The following is a 22432-nucleotide window of genomic DNA, read 5'->3' as shown; positions in this document are numbered from 1 at the left end:
GACTCTTACAATCTTTCAACACACCGTTCTTCTATGTTCCACAGAAGGAAAAACTGAAGCACAAAGAAACAGAAGGCTTGTCCGAGGCCAAGTCAAGTTCAGGAGGGACCTCATTCCTGGCTCTTTATCTTTCAGTTAGGTGCCAGCATTGCCTTTTTTTAAACCTGGGATATCTTAAGAGAGTATTGGAGTACATCAAGCTTGAGTCCTTAGACAATCCAATCCAAGCAAGTTTACATTACAGACCCTGTTATCAAAAAGATGGAGCAGCTTCCTCTGCTGAAATCAACATGTACAGAGAAATAAGCAAGAATCTTCAATTTAACGTGGCTGTCACCATGTGATTAGGGACAGCCAAAATGAGGACAGGCTTAATGCATGCCAAACACTGACTTTTTAATCTATAAATTGTACTTGGGTAAAGACAAAGAAAAACCAAGACATCCAGCTTTACTCATTTGTGAGCATGTAATTATTCTGATACTCTATGATAGGTCAGATTTTTTTAGTTGGGGTTATTTGCTCTCAATAAAGAAAGGATTGACTTTGTGAGTTTTCCCTGATTGCTGAGCTTCCTCTACGTATGCCATTGAGCAAACCTGAATTCCACCTGAGACTGAACCAATCTCATCCAGTTGACCACAGACTTTTCAGAACCTTGAGCACACTTAGGAAACATAATATAACAATACATGTTCTAGATAGTGGAATGCATGTACATGCTAACCTACTCACCAAACCCATCCCAAACTATAAACATTTGACAGATTACTCTCCAATTCATTATTGTCGTGTTAATTATTTTCCAGTGCTGTGATAAAACACCATGACCACAGCAATCTGTAGAGAAAATACTTTATCTGGGATTCCAGTTCCAGGAGAGTCCATAATGGCCAGGGACATAGCATCAAGTGGCAAGCATGGCTGCAGGAGCGGGAAGCCAAGAGATCACAAATTCAACAACAAATGAAAAGCTGAAAAAACAAGAGATAGGGTGAGTTTTTGAACTCTCAAAGCCACACCCCCATGACATACTCCCTCCAACAAGGCTCCACTTCCCCCTGCAGCACCCCCAAAACAGGGAATCAAGTGTCCAAATACCTGAGTCTATGGTGGGTATTTCCCATTCAAACTGTTGCAACTACTGACTACATTAGAAAATAGAATGATTAGGTGTCTTAGGGCAGAAATTCTTTAATTTGGTTCCCACATATGTGTGAACACTTGATCTAGCTTATAATAAATATCTAAAAGAAGGCCATAGGAACTGGAGAAATGGCTCAATCATTAAAAGAGTTTGCTACTCTTAAAAAGTAAAAGAGTTTGGTTCCCAACACCCATGCCGAGAGGCTCACAGCTGCTTATTACCTTAGTTCCAGGGACCCAATGCCCTCTACACACACACACACACACACACACACACACACACACACACACCATATTGTTTTAAAATAAGACTATAAAAAGAAAGTTACAAAAGGTCGAGAAATAAGGAAAAGGAGGTTATTTAATGCGAAACTTGGGTTAGGCAGCTGCCAAAATACAACATAGACTTTGCCTCCAGTTCCTAAACCACAAATGATGGTAAAGAAACTAAGCTTACGTTTCATAGGTAGTCCTCTGCTTACTTCATCTAATTCTCTTTGGCTCACATATTCTGAACTAAGGACAAACATACCTGTAAGAAGGTTTTCTGAGCCTCATGCTTGTAAGCCAAAGCAGTCTAAACTAATGTAATAAAATTATATTCGGAATAAATTAAAGGTTCCAAATCACTTATCCACAACCACTAGTTACAAAATTGAGAACGACTATGGGATCAGTCATAAGGACACTATGTCATGTATCTAATCTTTGTATCAGTGGAAAGTGGGCAGCATCATAAGGAGTCGCAGGGTTAACACAAGACTAGTTAGCAAAAGAAAAACTCTGCAAGCTTACTTAGAATTTTCCACGGCCGGAAATCTTTCAGGTTGAAAGCCTAGGGATTTAGAGTGAACTATACATTCATATGCTCCATTACTGTGAAGTACAGATTATTGTGGAATATTGCTTTAACTATGGAAAGGTGTGTTACATTTGTTTATGCTGCATTTAACTGTGTGAAGATCTGTTGCTGTCTCATCTTGCCTGTTTAAGGCACATAATTGTTTTAATAAAAGGGTGAGTGGCCAATAGCTAGGCAGTAGTAGAGGGATAGGCAGGGCTGGTGGGCAGAGAGAATAAATAAAAGGAGGAATCTTAATTAGGCTCAATGGAGAATGAGGAATAAAGGGAGTTAGACTCCAGGGGCCAGCAAGACAGGGGTCAGTCAGGTAAATATGGAGTAGGATATACAAAATGAAAGAAAGATTAAAAGCCTCAAGGTAAAACATAGATGAAGAGGTACAGGTTAAATTACAATATAAGAACTAGTGGGGTCGGGCAGTGGTGACACACGCCTTTAATCCCAGCACTTGGGAGGAAGAGGCAGGTGGATCTCTGTGAGTTCGAGGCCAGCCAGGTCTACAGAGCGTGTTCCAGGGCAGCCTCCAAAGTAACAGAGAACCCCTGTCTCGAAAAAAAAAACAAACAAACAAAAACAAAAAGAACTAGTGGGACAATCAGCATTTATAGCTAATAATAAGTGTCCATGTCTTGATCTGGGAGCCACCTGGTAGCCCAAAAGAAAGCCTGCTCCAACAGACAGGGGTGTAGACATGTGAATGGATCCAAAGACAGGAGCTTAAGGAGGAAGAGTCAGGAAACCCATGAGGGCCTGTCTCTTCAGATTCTTCTGGTTGCTTGGTATTTCTTGCTTTCTGGGTGGGAGTTCTTTGACTTATAGTCAAACAAAGTAGGGCAGAAAGGTAAAAGATGTTTTGAGTTTTTATGCCTGTTTTAGGGGAAATGTGTTCTGGCTTCTATGACCTGCCCTGGGGAAGTGAGTTTATGATTTTCATGGTCTGTCACTAGGGAAGTTGAGGAATAAGAGACAGAGAGCAGAAAGTCAGAAAGAATCCAGTTCCAACACCATCACTTTGGAGTCAACTTTTTTTCTTCTCTCTTAGGCACAGAACACATGTGTCCTCCAGTGTCTAAAGGAGCACCTATCATTAAACATGTTGCCATTTCTAAAGTAAAATGCAAGGGACCACACTAGAAACCTTTTGATGCCTTCACATCACTTCACATCAGTTTTCCCTCCTGTGGATTTCATCGAGGGTCTATGGAAAGCAAACTATTTAAGGATTTCAAAACAGTGAATAAAGAGATTGTGTGTATATTCTGGTTCTCTCTCTTTCTATCTTTCTTTCTATATCCCTTCCTCCCTCTCTCCCTCCCCTCCCTCTCTCTCACTCTCTCTCTCTCTCTCTCTCTCTCTCTCTGTCTCTCTCTCTCCCCCATAATACATCACACACACACACACACACACATGCGCACACATATTACTACATATAAGTATCAAGAATGAGTAGTAAAAGCTTTGCCATTTCTGTTAATATCTGTTTCACCTTTAACAAATCGCATTGATGAAGACTGTTTTGAACCCAGAATAATGTAAGTCAATGCAGTATTATCAAAAGATAAGCCATGAATGACTATGTGTTATAAATACCCTTTGAAGCACTCTCTGTGAATGAGCATAGCCTGGAGGTTAAGGGACCTGATCACTGTCCCAGCTCTGCTGTTGACTTTGCATGTGACCCCAGGGAAGTTGTTTTGTTGCCCTGGTCCTCAGATTTCCTTTTGTAAAATGATGCGATTGGAACAGATGGTGGTCTCTGAGGCCTTTCCAATTTTATAACTAGGCCTTACAAAGCTTTACATTTTTACCCTGTCAACTGATTAATATTTTAATTAATACCAAAAAAGTGTTATTTTAAATACTTCTTGGTTTGATATGTCTATTTTTATATGCATGCATATACTTGTATATGCATGCAGGTCTATAATTGACTCACAAAGGTTGGTGCCAATCATTTCCTCTCCCATTTCTAAACACGTTGTTTGACATAGAAGTAGCATGCACAAATAAACATGATAGTAAAAACAGAATGTCCACACTTCCCACAGCAGAAACTTGCAAACCTGCTGTGCTGAGAATATGAGCAAACATGTACCACGAGATGATTTCTCAACTCTGGAAATATTTGTGAGTAATTTTGCCAAAGTATTAGTCAGAAATGCTAATTGAAGCCCCAGCCGGCAGCTCGGGGGTTACCTTGCTTTGCTTAGTTTCCTCTTTGAAATCTTGCCCTCCTAGGAAAACACATGAAAAGAAATCTCTTTGAAACACTAGCTTGGACATGGAAATTAGTTTCGCGGGGTTTCAGAGAGCAGATTCGGACCTATGCTCTCTGCCAGCCACGTATTCTTTGCAAAGTCGCTGCTTCAGTGTGCAGTGAGTTATGAAAAAGCCCATGGTTGTAAATAGTAAGTTGACTGTAGGTTTTTCAGTTTTGAATCTTACTTTGTGATTTAAGGAGAAAATACTACTCTTTCTAATGTCTTCCTGAAGCCACTCCAAGTTCAGAGTTTCCATTGACCCTAGAAAGGTTTTGTGTTCTTCTGAAAAATTTAGTTATGAAGACCAAATGCAAGCCAGTATTTTTGTGTTGGTCACGCAGCATAAAGTTATCCTATCGCATGCATATTCCTCCATGACACATTGTTGTTGCTAATACATACTTCCCTCTTATTGAAAACATATGTCTCTACTAATACATATAATACATAATACATATTATGCACATATTATATATCCACACATAAATAGCCCCCATCTTAACCTCAAAACTGAAGACTTAGGTCAATACAACCGTCAATTGATAAGACAATAAATAGTTTAAATATCTTAATATACTTTGTCTTATGGAACAATTTGAGGCTGAGTCATCTGAAGCCCAGCTTGATTTTCTGCCTTCTAATAGGCAGTTATGTAGTCCTTTCATTTCTGTAGGTTCTGTAGACATAGAGCCAACTAATATTGAGGAAGAAAATATTCATACTAAACACAGACAGTTTTTTTCTTAATTCTTTAAAAGTACAATGTAACAACTACTTCCACAGTTTCTTTTGTAGTAAGTATTGTTAGGCATCCTAGTTAGGGAGTATGCGCATGGGTTACATGGCGATCTATGCTATTCTATATAAAGAATGAGAACATCTTCTGATCGGTATCCTTAGGGACCTACAACCAATTCTCCATGGATACAGAAGGATGACTGTACTTCCTCCCCTGATCTTGTTGCCTCCATATGTTTAAGATGAAAGTTGAGAATCAGAACTGTTTATCTTTAACTCTTGTCCCAACCTTTTTCCCTATATGCACATATTGCCTTGAGCCGTGAACTGAAGTTACCATGTCAGTATACACATATTTATGACTGTTTAGACACAATTTGATATATCCCATACCCAAGTACGAACTATTGTGGGAATCTGCTAGCATTTATCTTGTCATTCCAAACTTAAAGAACATATGCTCTAATATATGTAAGAAATGCTTTTATGGTTTCACTGATATTTTTGGACACTAACACTCGTTTTCTAATCCAAGAAGTTTTCTACACTTAAATAAAAAGGACTAGAGATTATTCTTGGATAAAGTACTTGCTCCATAAGCTAAGGACCTGAATTCAGATCCCTGTGTCCATATAAGAAACCAGGTCCTGGCCTGGCATGTTGTTGCTCATCTTTAATAGGTATTTTGGGAGCAAAGTAAGGCATTTTTCTGGTGTTAAAGGCAAACCTAGTCTATGCAGTGTGTTACAGACTATTCAGAGCCCCACACTGAGACCCCATATGAAGGAATACAAATAAAATAAGAAGCCAGGGCATGCTTGTGATCCCAGTACTAAGAAAACAGAGACCCTAGTCTCCCTAGGACTTGGTGGATAGCTATCCAAATTGATGAGTTCCAGGATATGTAAGAGATCTAATTTCAAATATAATTTGGAGAACAATTAAGGAAGACACTCATTGATGATGACCTCTAGCCTACACACACACACACACACACACACACACACACACACACACACACACACACACACACACCACAGAAACCCTGGTGGGTTTTTTTTGTTTTCCTTTCAAAATTATTTCTTTTACATGTTTCTGAGGAAACAACGTGAGGTTGAGTTATTTCAAAGATTTTAACATATGCAAAATGCTTTATATTAGGAAATAGGAAGAATCTAATGAAATTTAGGTGGCAAACTTACTTTTTTTAGCTTTTTAAATTTAAATTTAATTTAAAATTTTAAATTTAAATTACAAACATGCTTGTTTCACATGTCAATCCCAGCTCCCTCTCCCTCCCCTCCTATCCCCCTGACCCCCACCAGTCCCCCCAGCCTCCCACCCAACCCCCACTCCACTCTCCAGGGAGGGTGAGGCCCTTCATGGGGGATCTCCAGAGTCTGTCACATCATCCAGGGCAGGGCATAGGCCCTCCTCCATGTGTCCAGACTGACAGAGCATTCCTCCATGTGGAATGGGCTACCAAAGTCCATTCAGATGGCAGGGATAAATACTGATCTAGTACCTGAGGCCCCAAAGACTATTGAGGCCTCCTCATTGACACCCATGTTCGGTGGGTCTGGATCAGTCCCATACTGGCCTCTCAGCCATTGGTCTGGTGTCCATGAGCTCCCCCTTGTTCAGGTCAGCTGTTTCTGTGGGTTTCACCTGCCCAGTTATGACCCCTTTGCTCATCACTCCTCCCTCTCTGCAACTGGCTTCCAGAAGTTCAGTTCAGTTCAGTCTTTAGCTGTGTGTGTCTGCCTCTGCTTCCATCAGCCACTGGATGAAGGCTCTAGGATGGTATTTAAGGTAGTCCTCAAGTTCATTATCGGGTAGGGGCTAGTTTCTCTATTTTTTGAATGCGGCCTTGTTTTGTTAATTGTCCGTCAAAATTAGTAAAACAGTTCTTTTTGCATGTAATTTTTCTGCCTTTTTACTAAGAGTATTACCTTGAAACTAAATGAAGAATTTTACGTATCTACGATCCCAAAAATAAATATAAATAAATATTTGGTAAGTACAGAGATTAAATCGGGATATGGAACAAAAGTCATCCTTTTCCCCCCTTAGATCCATTCCCAGCTCAACATAGCCCTCCTGCAACTCGTGTCTGCATTATGCCTTGATGCGCCTCCCAATGTTTGTTGATTCTACCTGCTGGTCTCTCTGCCATCAAAGCATAAAGATGAATCAGAATGGCTGTCAAGGATAGATGGACATAGAGTCTAGATATTGAGGTAGACAAATGAGGAAAGTATAAGTCAGTGGGACCTTAATCTCTTCATATTGCCTGAAAAATAGCACATAAACTTTCAAGTAGACCAAAGAACAGGAACATTTATCACCATTTATAAGTCTCCCATCTCTCCCCCCTCTCTCTCCTCCCCTCCTCCAAACTTAAACACTGATCCAGTTTTATTATATTATGTTTCCTATTAAAAAAACAACAACCAACTAAGACACTATGAATAAGAACTAATCTGGAATATTTGCTTTTATGTTAGGTCAGTAGGTTAATATGCTAATCATGCCTAATTGAGTCTCAGATTTTGATCAATGAAATTGTGAATTGCTAGTCATTTATAGTTTCTTCCAGGACACAGTTAAATAATGATAATAATAATTAACAACAACAATAATAATAGTTATGTAATGCTTCTTTAAGTCATGCATTTGATATATTCTAAATAGTCTATATCCATGAGCTTAATTGCCCACAACAGCTCTGTTTATAGATAAAGAAGATAAAGACAGAGACATTGAATGGTTAAAAGAATAAACTCCTTGTTAAAGATACCCAGTTTATCAAGGGCAAATCCTAAGTCATGTACAAAGGAGAAATGTAAATCTTAAAAGACCTAAGAAAAAAGGTCATTATGAGCCTGAGCAAATAAACAGCTATGTTTTCATTAAATGGAAATTGGCTTTGTGTTTCACTAATCTTCCCATATATTTACTCTACTTGGATATATAAGATGAATATGGAACAAGCCAGCCACAGAAACTTGAACCATGCAGTAAGTAGTCATATAACAACAATTTTATATTGAAAGTTCTCCAAGAAAGTAAAATGCTTTTATTGTGTTCTTAAATGAAGACAATACTACTTGAATATTGCAATGTTCCATTGAAATGAAAACAAAGAGGGTGTTGAAGAATGAGCCTTGTCTATAAGGCTTGGGCTAGAGTGTCTTTCAATGCTGCAGAGTATTTATGGGGAATGCACATTGATGCTTAGATGCCCCTTGTCTATTAAAGGGACGGCCCTTCAGGAGTTTAAACTACATGTGTTATTTAGCTCTAATCTTACCACCACCTCAGATGTTATGTTTGTAAACTTATACCTCCTGGTTCATTTTATAGGATGCAATTAAATGGATGGCTGCAAATGGTTGTGGCACCATCATATATTTTAACATGGTCATTTGATTTAAAGCCACTGACATCTTGATTCAAAAGCCTGGAGACTGAGCATTATGTGAGACATTAAACAAGTGTGAGGGTACCATAAAATAGGATTACAAACAACACAATGCTGAACACTGTCACAAAAGCACCGCCTTACTATTATTTTGAAGAGCTAAGAGAACATGCTGAAACCTCATATTTATTTTCCCACAAAGTAAAAATGACTGTACCTCTGATTAACATTGTAAGCACAGTACTGGTTAAGAAACACTAGGGTAAAGATGTAATTTTTAAAAATATATACCAAAAACTTGTAGAAATAGACTATTTTAAAGGCATTGGGGAAAGCACAGTGTAAATAAATTACATGTAAAATAAATAAAAATAAGTCACAGATAAAACAAATTTCATAAAACATTTAAGTTGCTTTGTTGGAGTTATTAAATTTTTCCTAAATTCTTTTGGGTTTAAAATAATTTATAAAGATGTAAAGCTTCCATATAGCTTTCTTTTCTATAAATCACCTTGGTAGTCTTCATATGTTAATTGCCTGTGAATCTCTAAGAATGGAATATGGCACACAGAATTTTCTAACATGTTTGATATAAAATCCCTTGTTCACAGAATATCTTGGAAGACTTGAGTTCCACAGAAATCATTTGAATCAGAAACAAGGGATTCTTTCCATAAATACATTTGTTGGCTTCTATGCTGAGATACCTCCAAGTTCTTCAGACACTCTTCTCTCACCAATTTCCACTTGGTGCTCAGAAATATAAAGATAGGGACAATGTCACTCATTTGACTCCTCCGGCTAGTATACTGCTTAATATATATCAAGCAATTTACTTCCAAGAAACTGTGTGATGCATATGAAGGGCTAAATAAATATTTGCTAAAATTCTCTGAGATTTTCTAAGTTCCCGTCTTCTCCTCTATCTTCCCCCTGGCATCTCCTTCATGTTAAATTTACTAATTGGTCATTTAATTCTAGAGTCTAGACTCTTCCATTTTCTAATTCAATATTCTCATAACCAACATATGGTTGGACAACAAATAAAACTGCTTGTTACTCATAATGTTCTTGAAAGACAGCCAGATCATGGTTCTAGGAGCCAAATGAGGACATCAAGTTATAGCCTTTCTATTTCCTTCCACATTGGCCCAGACAAGAAATATGGTCCTTTCCCTTGAATTTTCCTTCTTTATGTTGTGTAGTTATTACTTCATCTGAATTGAAACATTCCTGCCTCTAGAGAAGATACCTTATGGCTCAAGAATTAAATAAAATTTACAGAGTTCAATAAGAAACAAAACTAAAAAGTCCCAAGAAGTTCCTGAAACTTACAAGATTCACTAGGATCTTAGCTAAGGTTTTATAGGCAGTAACAATGACTGCCTGCAAGCAGTACAAAGAGCTTCAGGAGTGCAGCTTTCCTGAGTCATTGCCCATATTCATGTGATATTTTTGGTGATGTAGCTGCCTTTGAGTCATCCATGCTCTTAAAAGTAACTCTAGTAAACTCCTTGGTTAACCAAGTTGGTCTTTGGTAAAATTACCACTATGTTCTGTTTCATCAAACAATACCTTCTTTTACATAAGGAATTTAAAATATTTCAGAAAACCTTAGGAATGATTTTTTTAAAAAAAAGACTACATTTACTAAAAACATTTTAATAAACATTGCCATTTTTGCTGAATTGAGTAAAACTTTACAGATATACCGGAAGTTTTATTTGTATCCTCCCTAATTCTATTCCTATTCATCAGTTCTAAAAATCGCTACTCCAATGATGAAGTCAGTGTGAACAACCCACCACTTGGCATCTTAATTGTATACTGTAAAACCATGTAAAACACATATTCTTTTGTTGTGTTATTAATATGCACAAGTGAAAGCATGTATACGTATGTTTCTTCAGGTTTCTTTATTTCACTCAACACCATACTTTCAATTCTTCTCTGTACTGCACATGTAGAGCATTCACATTAACTATGTTTTTACATGCCTCCATTTTAAACCCCATCTTCTATTGATAAACACTGAGGCTGTGCTGTTTTAGGGGAGTGTATATTTTAGGTGAGTTGGAGTACCTCCTTTGGAATCTCTTTTACCCAGACAGCATTACTACCAGCAGCCATGTTGAGTGTTGGAATCTTACACCTTACACCTGCTCTTTCCATCATCCTTGCCTGACAAGAGCTGCCTTACCCAGATGGGTCCCTCACCATCAAAAACTTATGCCCAGATCACTTATAACTGTCTCTGAGTGACCAACTAGTGCAGGATATAAAAATTCCTCTTGTGTTAAGGGAAGAATTACTCCTATGTGATTTATATCTCAAAGCCCCTCAGGAATTAACTTCAAACTAGATTTGTTCTCTTACATGAATCCACATCCTTAGCTGCCACTTCCTTACCCCGAACAGCTTTTCCTTAGGAGGATCCATACAGGGCTCTCCTGCACACACCATAGTCTTGGATATGGGCTCTGCTCCTCAGCAGTTTGACCCAAGACAGTGTCATTGTTATGTGACTTTTATTGCATGTGGATTTTCCCTCCAGGTGTTTGAGACCATTAGATATATAGGGAGGAGTAGGATTATCTTCAACTAATAAAACATTTTTGTATAAGTTAGTATCATTCACATAACTCTATCCAGTATATAAGAGTCACAATTTCCCAGCAAACTACAGCTCCTGTCAAATATTTTAAATTTTCCTGAGAAATTAAGAATGAAATAATTCATTTACCCCATCTTTTATCCTGGGTGGTTTACTTTTATTTTATCATTTAAAGTAAACACATAAATATAATAAATGAGACAAAATATAAACAAATATCTATAAACATTCTAAAATAAAATAGATGTTATTGTTTATAACAAGCCCTTACTTGTGTCCTATCAATGTTCTAACAATTTAACTGACATTAACTCATACAAAGCACATGCAGTGTATGCTGTCATGACTACATCTATTTTTACATATAAGGAAACAGGTCACAAAAAGATAAGTGACTTGATCAATGCCACGTAGAAAGATCAGAACATTCACTTAAACCAAATACATTAAGCTGAAAATATCTATGTGTTTAATTACTGAATTAATATCATGCATTAGCTATATCATTTCATATTCTTTGTAATATTGATATGTGCCCAGTAAGTCTCCTAGGCTTTTATTTACTACAATTTTCCTTAGATACAGAAAACCTTACCTAATAATTATGATGAGCTAAATTGTGCCCCCATCCCAGAATAGCAACACCTCAGTCTCTAGAGCATTGCATGCTTCCTTCACATGGAAAAGGAATTCTGAAAGCATGATGAAGGTAAATGTTGAGGTGTAAAGAGAACTCTGAAGTACAGAGATAGATCCCAGATCTATTCACAAGTTTCATTTGAAGAGGGAAGCAGACAGCGATACGAGTACAGTCGAACTTGGAAATGAAAGCAAAACATTCATGTGAAGGGAGGAATAATTCTTTAGTCAAAGAATGGAGCCTGTACCCAGTTAGGACAAATCCTGTCCTACAGCCCCAAGAATAAACTCTCTACTGATGCCCAGGTTTCAGCCTCTGACTGCTTTCCAATTCCTGGTCTCCAAGACTGTAAGAGAATATGTTAGTGTTTAAATCACTAAATTTCTGATGATTTATTCTACTGTTAATAGAAGACAAAGTCATAATCCAGCCCCAAACTCAAGGACTTGAAAACAAAAATATAATGTAGTAATATTAATAATAGCTCTCACCAAACTTCTGGGACCAGTGAAAAGCCCTTGTGTTCTAGTTTCATTCCTGTTCCAGTGATTAAATACTCAGACTAAAAGCAGCATGGGGAGGAAGTAATTTATTCGGCTTATACTTCAGATCATAATCCATCATTATGGAACTCATTCAGGAGTTTGAAGCAGGAACCACAAAGAAATGCTGCACGTTTGCTTTCTCAGTGGTTTATGCTTAGTTAGCTTTTTATATAGCTTAGGACCACCTGCCTATGGATGATGCAGTCCACAGTGGGCTGGGCCCTTTTGCATCTGTTAACAGTCAAGACAATTCCCAACTGGCCAATCTGATCTAGAACATGCCCCAATGGAGGCTTCCTGTCAATGGCCCCAGGTTATGTAAAGCTGAAAATGAAAGGTAGTTACCCAGGCATTTGTCCTTCCAATCAATACACTAAAAGCAAGCAAAAGCTCCCAATCAGTTTCTGGGTTTAAAATTAGCAAATTGTCTTTGCTGCCTCATTTAATGGTCCAGAGGAAGGCATGTGACTGAATCCACAACCACCAGGCAGAGAAATACAGGCCACCTCTTTTGTGGAGATACTTCATCTGACTTTGCAGCTCTTTCAATGGAGGAAGAGATTTGGGGAGTAATAATCCAATCTCTTTTATTTGTGTTAGCTTTATTATAAACCTTAATCCTATATTCAGTTGGATAACTACACATAATCATGGGACATGTTATCATTTGACTATGAAATAAACCTCAAATTCTCATGTGTTGAACACTTGGTTCTCAGCCAGTTGTGCCATTTGAGGAGGTGATGGGAACTCTTAAATAGAAGGCCTAGTTTAAAGAAGGTCACTAGAAGCTGGGTATGATGGTACACACTTCTAATCTCAGTACTTGGGAGACAGAAGCAGGTGGATCTCTGTGAGTTCTAGGCAATAGAGCTACCCAGTGAGACACTGTCTTGGAAAAAATATCAAAAAGAAGGTCACTGAAGCGTATCTCTTGATGTTGTTACTGGCCCCTGGTCCTTCTCTCATGCCTTGCATCCTTGTCCACCACCATGAAGAAGACACTCCTTTGTTATATGCTTCTGCCAGCCATGGTGCCTGGTCAACAAATGGGGCCAAAAAACCACACTGAATGACACCTCTGAAACCAGGAGCCAGGCAAATAATATTCTTCCTTTAAGTTATTCTCTCAGGTGTTTGATCGCAGGGACACACAAGTAACTAAAACAGGATGTGATATGTTTTAATATATATTTACAATGTATAATGCTGTAATTCGGCTAGTAACCAAATCTATTGCCCTGCATATGTGTTGTGAAAACATTTAAAATCCAATCTTTTACCAACGTTTCTTGAACAGTAATTATTTGACTACAAAAATTTAAATTGATTGATATTTTACTTTAACATTTGAAAATACATCCCATCACTTCTCGATGCCTAGCTTTTTTGAAAGAAAATTGCACTCAATCTATCTGTCATTTTCTTTCACTAATCCATTTCTCTCTGACAGATGAGATGTTCTGTTTGTTTTTGAAGAGTCTGGATTTGGAATTGTTTCTATTTATCTTACCCAGATTGCAGTATATGCTATCAAACTAAAGTTTGCTTTTTTGTTTCTTTTTACATTCTTTCTCTCTCTCTTTGTGTGTGTGTGTGTGTGTGTGTGTGTGTGTGTGTGTGTGTGTGTGTGTTTTGGACAGAGGACAACATGCAGTAATCAGTTTTGGTCCTCCTCTCCGTGGTTGCTGGAGGCAGCGCTCAGGTCGTCAGGCTTAGGGGCAAGAACCTTCACTCACTGAGCCATCTTGCCAGCCCCCTGTGTGTTGTGTTTTGATTACTATTTTTCACATTTCTGAAGTCACTTATCCTCTCTCACACTGGGATTTAACATCCTTTGAAGTTTTACTTCCCTTAACTTCATTCAACATTTAACATCTGGCATTTAACATCATTTGAGTTTTTACTTCACTTATTGTACATATATATATATATATATATATATATGATATACATATGATGACTGTGCCTTTTCTTTTTTCACTACACTCTTATTTTTACTATGCTTTTATTGTTATCTCTTTAAGATTTAAATGTGCTTATTATGTTTCAGATTATTCTGTAATCTCCAAACCTCTGGGTATAATTTCTCCTGGTTGTTGCAGCTGCTTTCCCTCCCACGTGGAGTTTTGTTTTCTAAGTGGTTTTATTTATTTATTTATATTTATTTTTATTCTGCTGTGCTCTGTGCTGTGGGACAATCCTTTCAGAGCTGTTTCACTCTTGTTTCTTCCAGAAGCCTGGGAGGTTCATGAGTTCCAGTGCAGTACTGGTGTTAATTTCTCAGTATGGCTTCCTGCACCCCAGGAGTGGTGTCAATTCAGGACTCACACCTGCTCCATGCCAACTTAGGTTTCCAGTTCCTTACAGATTTCTTTAGCTGATCCATCTCGGACCTGCCCCGGAGGCTAGGGTTTCTGTAATGCTATTTCACGCAAGACTCCTGCTTATGAGGCAGACTATCCCAGCATCCTTTTACGAGCCCTGGGATTTCTTCTCCTGTTTGTGGTCCTGCTCCCCAGTCTCCATTTTGCTGGGAATTCAATCAGGCTGCATTGGTTCTCCCACACTAGTCTCACATTCCTTCTTGATTTTAAGGGTCAGGGGCTTTTATTTTCCTCTTTTCAATCTTGTTATCTATTTTAAAAAATGAATGTATCTTCCAGCATTTATATACTGTAGAAGAGATCAATACTTCTCCAACCATCTCTGTTTACCATGCTGACAGAAGTTTCTGCCTTGGTTCTACTGTGTTGTTTATATGTTTCTTGGGGTTTCTATGTAGCTCCCCTTCTCTGCTCTGAATGAAGCCAGTAACCATGAGCCCTACTGTTTCTTTAAAACATACTTCCTTCGGGCTTGATGCTCCAAACAAATGCAGCTCTGTGTTTATTCCAAGTCCAAACAACCACTGTCTACCTAGTGGGTCCTTGACTCTCACAACCCTACTAGATTTCTACTCTGTAAAATAACACAACCAAAGGCAGTCTGGGGGAGAAAGGAGTTTATTTCAAGCTAACCATTCCAGGTCGAAGTCCCATTACATCTATAGACAAAAACAAAGAGAAATGGATGCATCACTTGCTCACTTACTTTTATGTGTTTTTACAGCTCACTTTCTCCACTCTTACATAACTCAGGCGCCGTGGTCTAGGGAATAATGCCACCTAGAGTGGTCTGAGTCTTCGCACATCAGCTGACTTCATTAAGACTGCCCCACTTTGGAAATCAGTATGGAGATTCCTCAGAAAAATGGGAATAAACCCCACAAGACCCAGCAACTCCACTCTTAGGCATATATCCAAAAGATACCCATTCATACAACAAAGATGTCTGTTCCACTATGTTCATAGCAGCTTTATTTGTAATTGCCAGAACTTGGAAGCAACCTAGATGTCCCTCACCTGAAGAGTGGATAGAGAAAATGTGGTACATCTACACAATGGAGTACTACTCAGCAGAAAAAAATAATGGAATCATGAGATTCGCAGGCAAATGGATGACACTAGAAGAAACCATCCTGAGTGAAGTAACCCAGTCACAAAAAGAGAAACATGGCATGTACTCTCTCATATATGGATTTTAGACATAGATCTGGGGAGTGCCAGCCTACAATCCTATGTCCAGAGAGTCTGGGAAACAGAAACTTTATTTAGTGGCTGATCGAAGAAGAGGCAGACTCCCTTGGTAAAGTACTGAGCTGAACTCAAGAAAGCCAGTAACAGAGAGGGAGGACTGATGATCAAAGGGATTAAGACTGGGCTGGTTTAACCCCCAGAAACAGCTGACCAGACAAAGGTTAACTCTTGAATTCCAGGCATCAGCCTGGGAATCCAGCATGGGACTGATCAAGACCCCCTGAATCTGGGTGTCAATGAAGAGGCCTAGGGAATCTATTGAGCCTTGGACAGCAGATCAGTACCCATCCCAAGTATACACACGGACTTTGGACTCCCATAGAACAATGTGAGGTGCACTCTCACCCTGAACTCTTGGGGAAGGGTCTAGGCCCTGCCCTATATGAAATGACAGACTATGCACACCCCCATGGAGGGCCTCACCCTCCCTAGGGAAATGAGGGGATAACGGGGGGGGGGGTTGGGGGGAGGGCACGGGAGGAAGGGAGGGAATGGGAGAGGGACCTGGAACTGACTTGTGAAGCAACCTTGTGTCTTACCTCAATTTAAACTGGAAAATAAAATTAAAAAAAAAAAGTCTGCCCCTCACAGTTATGCCTACAAGCCAATCCAATGTAGACAATCCTTTATCGAAACTCTCAGTCCTGATAACTCTAAGTTGTCAAGTTGACAATTAAAGTTAACTTTCATACACCCCAGCTTCCTAAGTCAAGCTAGACTGTGACTGTCTCAAGATGCTAAACAGACTGGCCTTACTCCAGGTCATCTCTCCGTCTGACTGATGCCCTTCTAAATATTCCTGAACCAAGAGCAACACTGAGTAAAATGAGGTGCTCAAAGCTGATAGGTCTAGCCTCAGCAGTCTTTCGCCTGAACTCACTAAAAATCACCTAAGAATAGAACAAGATCATGTCTTAAACCTAACTAAGAGTTCTGAATAAACATTTCCAATCCCACGCCCTTGCTGGAACTCTATTTTGAGGAGAAGGAAAAAGAAGCACGTGAGGAAGGGAAGCTTCTGTCAGGATTTACTCAGATAATCAATTCCCTGGCTATGTGCTGAAGTCACACACATTCATCCCAATCTCTGAACGCACAGTGATTATTGACATTCAGAAAGATTGATCCCTCAGGCACTGGAAATTTTCATTGGCCGAAGGAAGATTAATGGACTCTTTGTATTTACTGTGACAGGCAAGACTCTGAATACATTTTTAAAAGATTTTCAGTAAGAATTGGAAATGAAATGTTTTCCTCTTAGGATAAAGGAGAAAAAGAACAATTAAACCAAAGTCTAGACTCTTACCCAAGTATTTCTGTAAGATGGGGCTACTCCGGATGAGATCTCTATTAAGGAATGGAATCACGTGATGAAAATTTTTCAGTTGTCTGGAATTGGTTCCCAGAGGTGTTTTAAAAGTCAGCTGTAAATTGAATTCACCTCATGGAAACTTGCAGTAAATATTATCTTCTGATGTGGTAAAAATCAATAATGCAATTTTCAAGTTGACTTTTTAAAAACATTGTGACCAACATCAGAAAAAATACTCTTGAAAAGCAAAGACCTTATTTGGGGTTGTATAAAAAAAGGGATTATAAATATATCTCAGTGTGGATGTGGTCTTGTTAATGTGATCATGGGGGGGGGGGGGAAGAAAACCACATTGAGTAACCCACATTCTAACTCTCCCCTAAATGTGTTGAAAATGCTTACTTGCATGTTCTATTGATTTTTTTTTTTTAGCATTGTCACTTCTGGGGTATTTTAAGAAGAAATCCCCTAAATAACTTCCTAACAAAGAAGCCCTTTTTAAAAGTCACCCTAGAGAAATTTTAGTGAAAATTTCTTGGAACATTTTCTATGATTGTAACTAAACTAAAATAATTTCTGATATTATATAAATCCTTAAACGTTTGCTCTAGCTGCTGTGTGTGGTATTAAGTATTTGTACATGGAATTTGTGATGGCGAAGATAGGATTTGATACGATGAAACTGTGAGGCAAGTTCCGTGCTAAATATAGAGGCCTCTTTCACTTTTAAAGATATAGAAGGGAGAATGTTTTCTGCATATGAGTAATTAATGAGGCACCTGTTACGCCTAACCTCATTAAGATTCAGCCACCTAACTATTCTAATTCCCAGGATCTCTGAATTGGAAAGCATTAATATAACTTGCTCTTGTGGTATTATAGACTAACTATAATGTATTTGCAGACCATTGGCATTAATGGACCAGAAAGAATGCTGTAAAAAGTATTTAGAGAGGCTTTGCTCTTCACTGGGACATTTCTAATACTAAAGTAAGATTAGATTTGCTTAGGAGGTTTGGAGGCTGATTTAGTCTCCCCTTCAAGGTAGTTTGTTATGAGACACTATTATGAACATATTTTTGCTGGTGGGAGTGCCAGGTTTTGGTTAAATTAAGTTGCTTGCAGTGAAGGTACAGTCTCTGGATTTTCAGGCCACTAGTTGTCAAGATTTCATGATTCTTCCCGTCAGTTTGACACATATCCTAGTCTTCATCTTATTCTAATGAATGTTCCCAGTATATAAAAAGACATTTCTTTAGCTATACTTTGCATTTCTTAATGTAACTTTCTGTCAAAATCAAATTCATTTAAAGGGGCTTTGTCTATTTTCTGTTTTATACAAGCAAGCAGCCTTCATGGTGCTGGTGCCAAACAATTTGAAATACTTACTAATGCAGACAATTTAATTTTTCAATGTTTTCTGAATTTCTAAATGAAGTATCTATTCATTTTATAATGGTGATAATGGCAGTTTCCCAAAGGATAATTCCATGGAGGTGCTCTGGTCAACTTGGAGTCAATAACCCACAAAAATAATCAGGGAATTTGATAATGTGAGACAGCTCAGGTATTAGGACTACACCGGCCTGTTTGAAATCCACACTTAACTAACTCTGAGTTATTTAGCTATTTGACATATCTTTTCCACAACTGTCAAATGGGGGCAATAATTATGAGCTCTTAAAATTAAAGGAAACACTGTATCAGCTTGGTAATCAGTTCATTTGTCTCTCAAGGTCTAAGGGAGTCCATACCCTTTGGTTCTGACAAGAATTAAAAATGGACTCACTATATGCCATCAGTCTATCTTCTAAAACAGTAAGTTGCCTCCTATTTATTTATTCTGGAGAGTTACTTCCTAGCAACCGTTGTCATGGACTGATGGGGATGGTTTGTAATGTGAACCAAGAGGAAAAGCCGATCTTCATCGGTCTCACCTTATACTAGTTTGTGTCCATCAACAAAGTACTGAGCTGTTACCTGGGACCATATGTGGTTCTTCAGAAAGGTGTTTCTGCCTCAAAAAAAGCAGAAGTAAAACACACATCCTAAAGCTTCCCTCCAAAGAAGGAAACCTCGGAAGAGCACTGGTCTTCTCTGACTTTACATTAGCTTCTCCTTTGCAGGTGCTATGTGAGCCTTTTCCAGAGAGACACAACACAAACTCATCATCTAAATCACACCAGAGGAGGAACACACGGCAGTCCAGAGTAACGATTCTGCCAAATCCCAGCTTTGGGAAATAACAAGTTTTAATTGTGTTAACCTAAAGCTGGGACAACAAATGTGCTTGCTTCACTGGAAGTCCGCCCAGCACAGGAGCAAGCTCACGGAAGCCCAATCCCCGATCACTCTGAACACCTTATATAGGCAGCGGGGCAGGACAGAGAGTCTCCTCTTGGCTGTTCAGCTAGTCCTTTGCCTCCCTGAAGTGTTTGCTGCTTCTGTAACCAGAGACGGGGGTCCGTATGAATCTCCTAAGCTTTAGATTTCCCAGACTTGTGAAGTTTGTTTAATCCCTGAATCTCATGAGCTCCTCTGAACCCTTAATTCTGGAAGGAATATTTCAAATCAGAGGAAATCACTAAACAACAACAGATTTTTCCAGAAGGTGTTGGAATCCTTTATCGTGAACATTCCTGGCTGTCCTAGAGGGAGGAATTGTTGTTCTTCTTTCTTATCTTTAAGTGGAGTACAGGTCACTAATTTCTTGGAAGTCTGTAGTGATGTGGAAAACACACACAGTAGATAGACAATTGTTCTTTAATTTCCAGCTGTCCTAGAGTAAGCCTTTACTGTTAGCCCAAGTTTGAACAGCAACATCAACAGTCTGTCTTGCTGTGCATTGTAGGAGTCCAAACACTGCCTGCCTTCTAAAAACTTCCTGGTCCTGACTGCTAGCCTTCACCACAGCGTGTGTCTGCTGTGTTCTCACCCAAATTTCTGTTATTTCTTAATTCCAGTCACTGCCACAAGGTTCATTCCTTATCCTGCCTTAACTAATCTATTTCATATTTCCAATCCTATTGTCATTACAAACTCCAGGGTAGAGTTGCTCCCCAGAAAAACGCTAGTGAGAATGTTGTCCAGGAGCTGTCTGCCTGTTTTAGGACCCCTGGATGACTTTAGGCAACTCAGGAATCGTTTTCAAACACTCATCATTAACCCATGTTGTTAGAAAGCTAGCACGGTGGGTTGGAGGTATGACTTAGTAGCACAACGCTAGCCCAGCAAGGGAAAGGCCTTTAGTTTGAGCCCCAGCAGCAGAAAAAAGGAAAAGTTAAATTACATGAATTATCCAAATTCCAGCCTCGGAGTCTCCCAAGATCTAAAGGACAATCATTGTTGCAATGGTGGATCAGTTGATCTTCTGACACCTCCATCATGGAGAAGTTCCAGGGTAAACAGGAAATGCACTGCATGAGGAAGGATGCTGTTATGTTGTACTTTCTTGAAATCTGTTGGAGTCCACATCAGTTTGGTCCTTATAGTGACAGAGTATAATGGGGGACCAAAGATTCTTTAAGATGTTGTACATGAATGGACCGGTTAGAGTCAACTTTTTAAAGATTTTCAATCTTAACCTAGAATCAGAAAACAATTAAGAAATAAAATTTTAAATGCCAGTTTTCTGCATTATTCTTCCCCTCAGAAAGTTGGATTATTTAGAGTGGGCAGTCAGCCTACCATGTCTTTTGCCTTATCTAAGCATATGGTGGGGCTCTGAAATACAGGATATCGATGTATTTTGCCTGGGTTCTTTTCTTTCTTTCTTTCTTTTTTCTTTCTTTTTCAGATAGGCTGGCCTTGAATGCCTGGGCTCACACAATCATCCTCCTGAGTGGCTGGGAATACAGGCATGCATCATTGCCTGGGAGGTTGCATGCATCATGCTACCTTTCCTCTTTTTAACAGAAAGATTTTAAATAGCTTGTAACAAAAATCCAAGTCAATATGATGGACATTAAAAAAGACCAAACTCAAATGGGGAAAATACTAAATACGGTAACGGTGTGTTTACCATAATTGAAATGACAGAGCTGCAAAAGTGGCTTTGAGTTACATGGTTCAGAAAGCATGAGACACGGTAAAGCTCTCGTTATCAGAAAGGAGGAAACTTGCTGCAGGAGAAGCATGGTTTTTCCTGGCACCTAAATCTAAAAGAACTCTCTGATGTGAAGCTTTCTAGAGAGGAAACTGAGTGATGTAATGGGCAGTGTCCTTAACAACATTTTTACAACAAATGCAAGAGTCGATTTCATATTCTAATGAGGTGAGGACATACATTATGTCATCAGTTGGCAATGGAGTCCCTTCTAGGAGGTAAACAACTTAGGATAGAAGCTGAACCCTCTACAGCTCTGGTGGAGCTGCAAAAGCTTACAAACAAGAGAGTGGTTTGGCTGAATAGAGGGAAAACTAGCTGGAAGACAAAGGGGTAACTTGATTGTGAGGTGAAGAGCTGACATGAGATTAGAGATCCTAGGGAACTAAAGCCAGTAAGAAGGGGTCCCTTGTCGCCTCCTACCAACCTTGATCTTCTGTACAGTTTAATCTTGTAGTTGCTTTGGGTAATTCAATATGCATATCAAAAACTAAGGACTATCAGTCAAGATGGCAATAAGATGGGATGATGGGGATTCAAGAATGCCTCAGCTGGTAAAGCACTTGTCTTGCAAGCAGAAGGATCAGGCTTCAATCCCTAGAATCCTTGTGAAACTTCCAGGCATGATGTAAATGATTAGAATCCTAGCTCTGGGGAGACAGGGACAAGCTGGATCTTGAGGACTGACTGGCCAGCCAGACTAGCATAATTAGTTGCCCCCAGGTCACGGAGGGAGCTTATCTCAAAGGAATGAGTTACTGAGGATGAGAGATATGGTTGTCTTTCAGCACGCACGCACGCGCGCACGCGCACACACACACACAGAAGGAAAGGGTATTCAACACACTAACATGTACACATATATGTTAAAATAAGCAGGAGAGGCTAACAGAACATGGAACCAGAAGACAACAAAAGGAGGTCAGGCAATTGTGTCCACCTGGTGTCCAAAAGAATTGCCAAGCTACAGGGACTGTTACTGAGCACTGACCCATATGTTCAGTGCCACAGAAACAAATGTCCCATCTAAAACTCTAAGAATCCTAGTATCACCAGCATGAAGGATGATTCATCCTCTGAAGGTAGACAAGATAATTCATAAAAGAGGTGGCCATGTGTCAGCCACTGTCAAGTTTCTTCTTCTTTT

The 22432-nt window shown here is 39.0% G+C and overlaps 1 long non-coding RNA gene across 1 annotated transcript in view; it reads right to left on the bottom strand.

Moving 5' to 3' along the window:
- Window positions 1-851: 851 nt before the first annotated feature.
- The window catches only part of LOC121133061, a 36287-nt gene continuing 14706 nt past the window's right edge, over window positions 852-22432 (bottom strand). The window contains exon 3 of the long non-coding RNA XR_005869808.1: window positions 852-974. This is a non-coding gene — a long non-coding RNA (uncharacterized LOC121133061). The remainder of the gene's footprint in view (window positions 975-22432) is intronic.

Source organism: Mesocricetus auratus, unplaced genomic scaffold, assembly GCF_017639785.1.
Source record: "Mesocricetus auratus isolate SY011 unplaced genomic scaffold, BCM_Maur_2.0 Super-Scaffold_100019, whole genome shotgun sequence".
In the NCBI taxonomy this organism is placed as follows: Eukaryota; Metazoa; Chordata; class Mammalia; order Rodentia; family Cricetidae; genus Mesocricetus; species Mesocricetus auratus.
The sequence above is the reverse complement of the archived record's forward strand: the minus strand, read 5'-3'. Positions and strand labels throughout refer to the sequence as shown.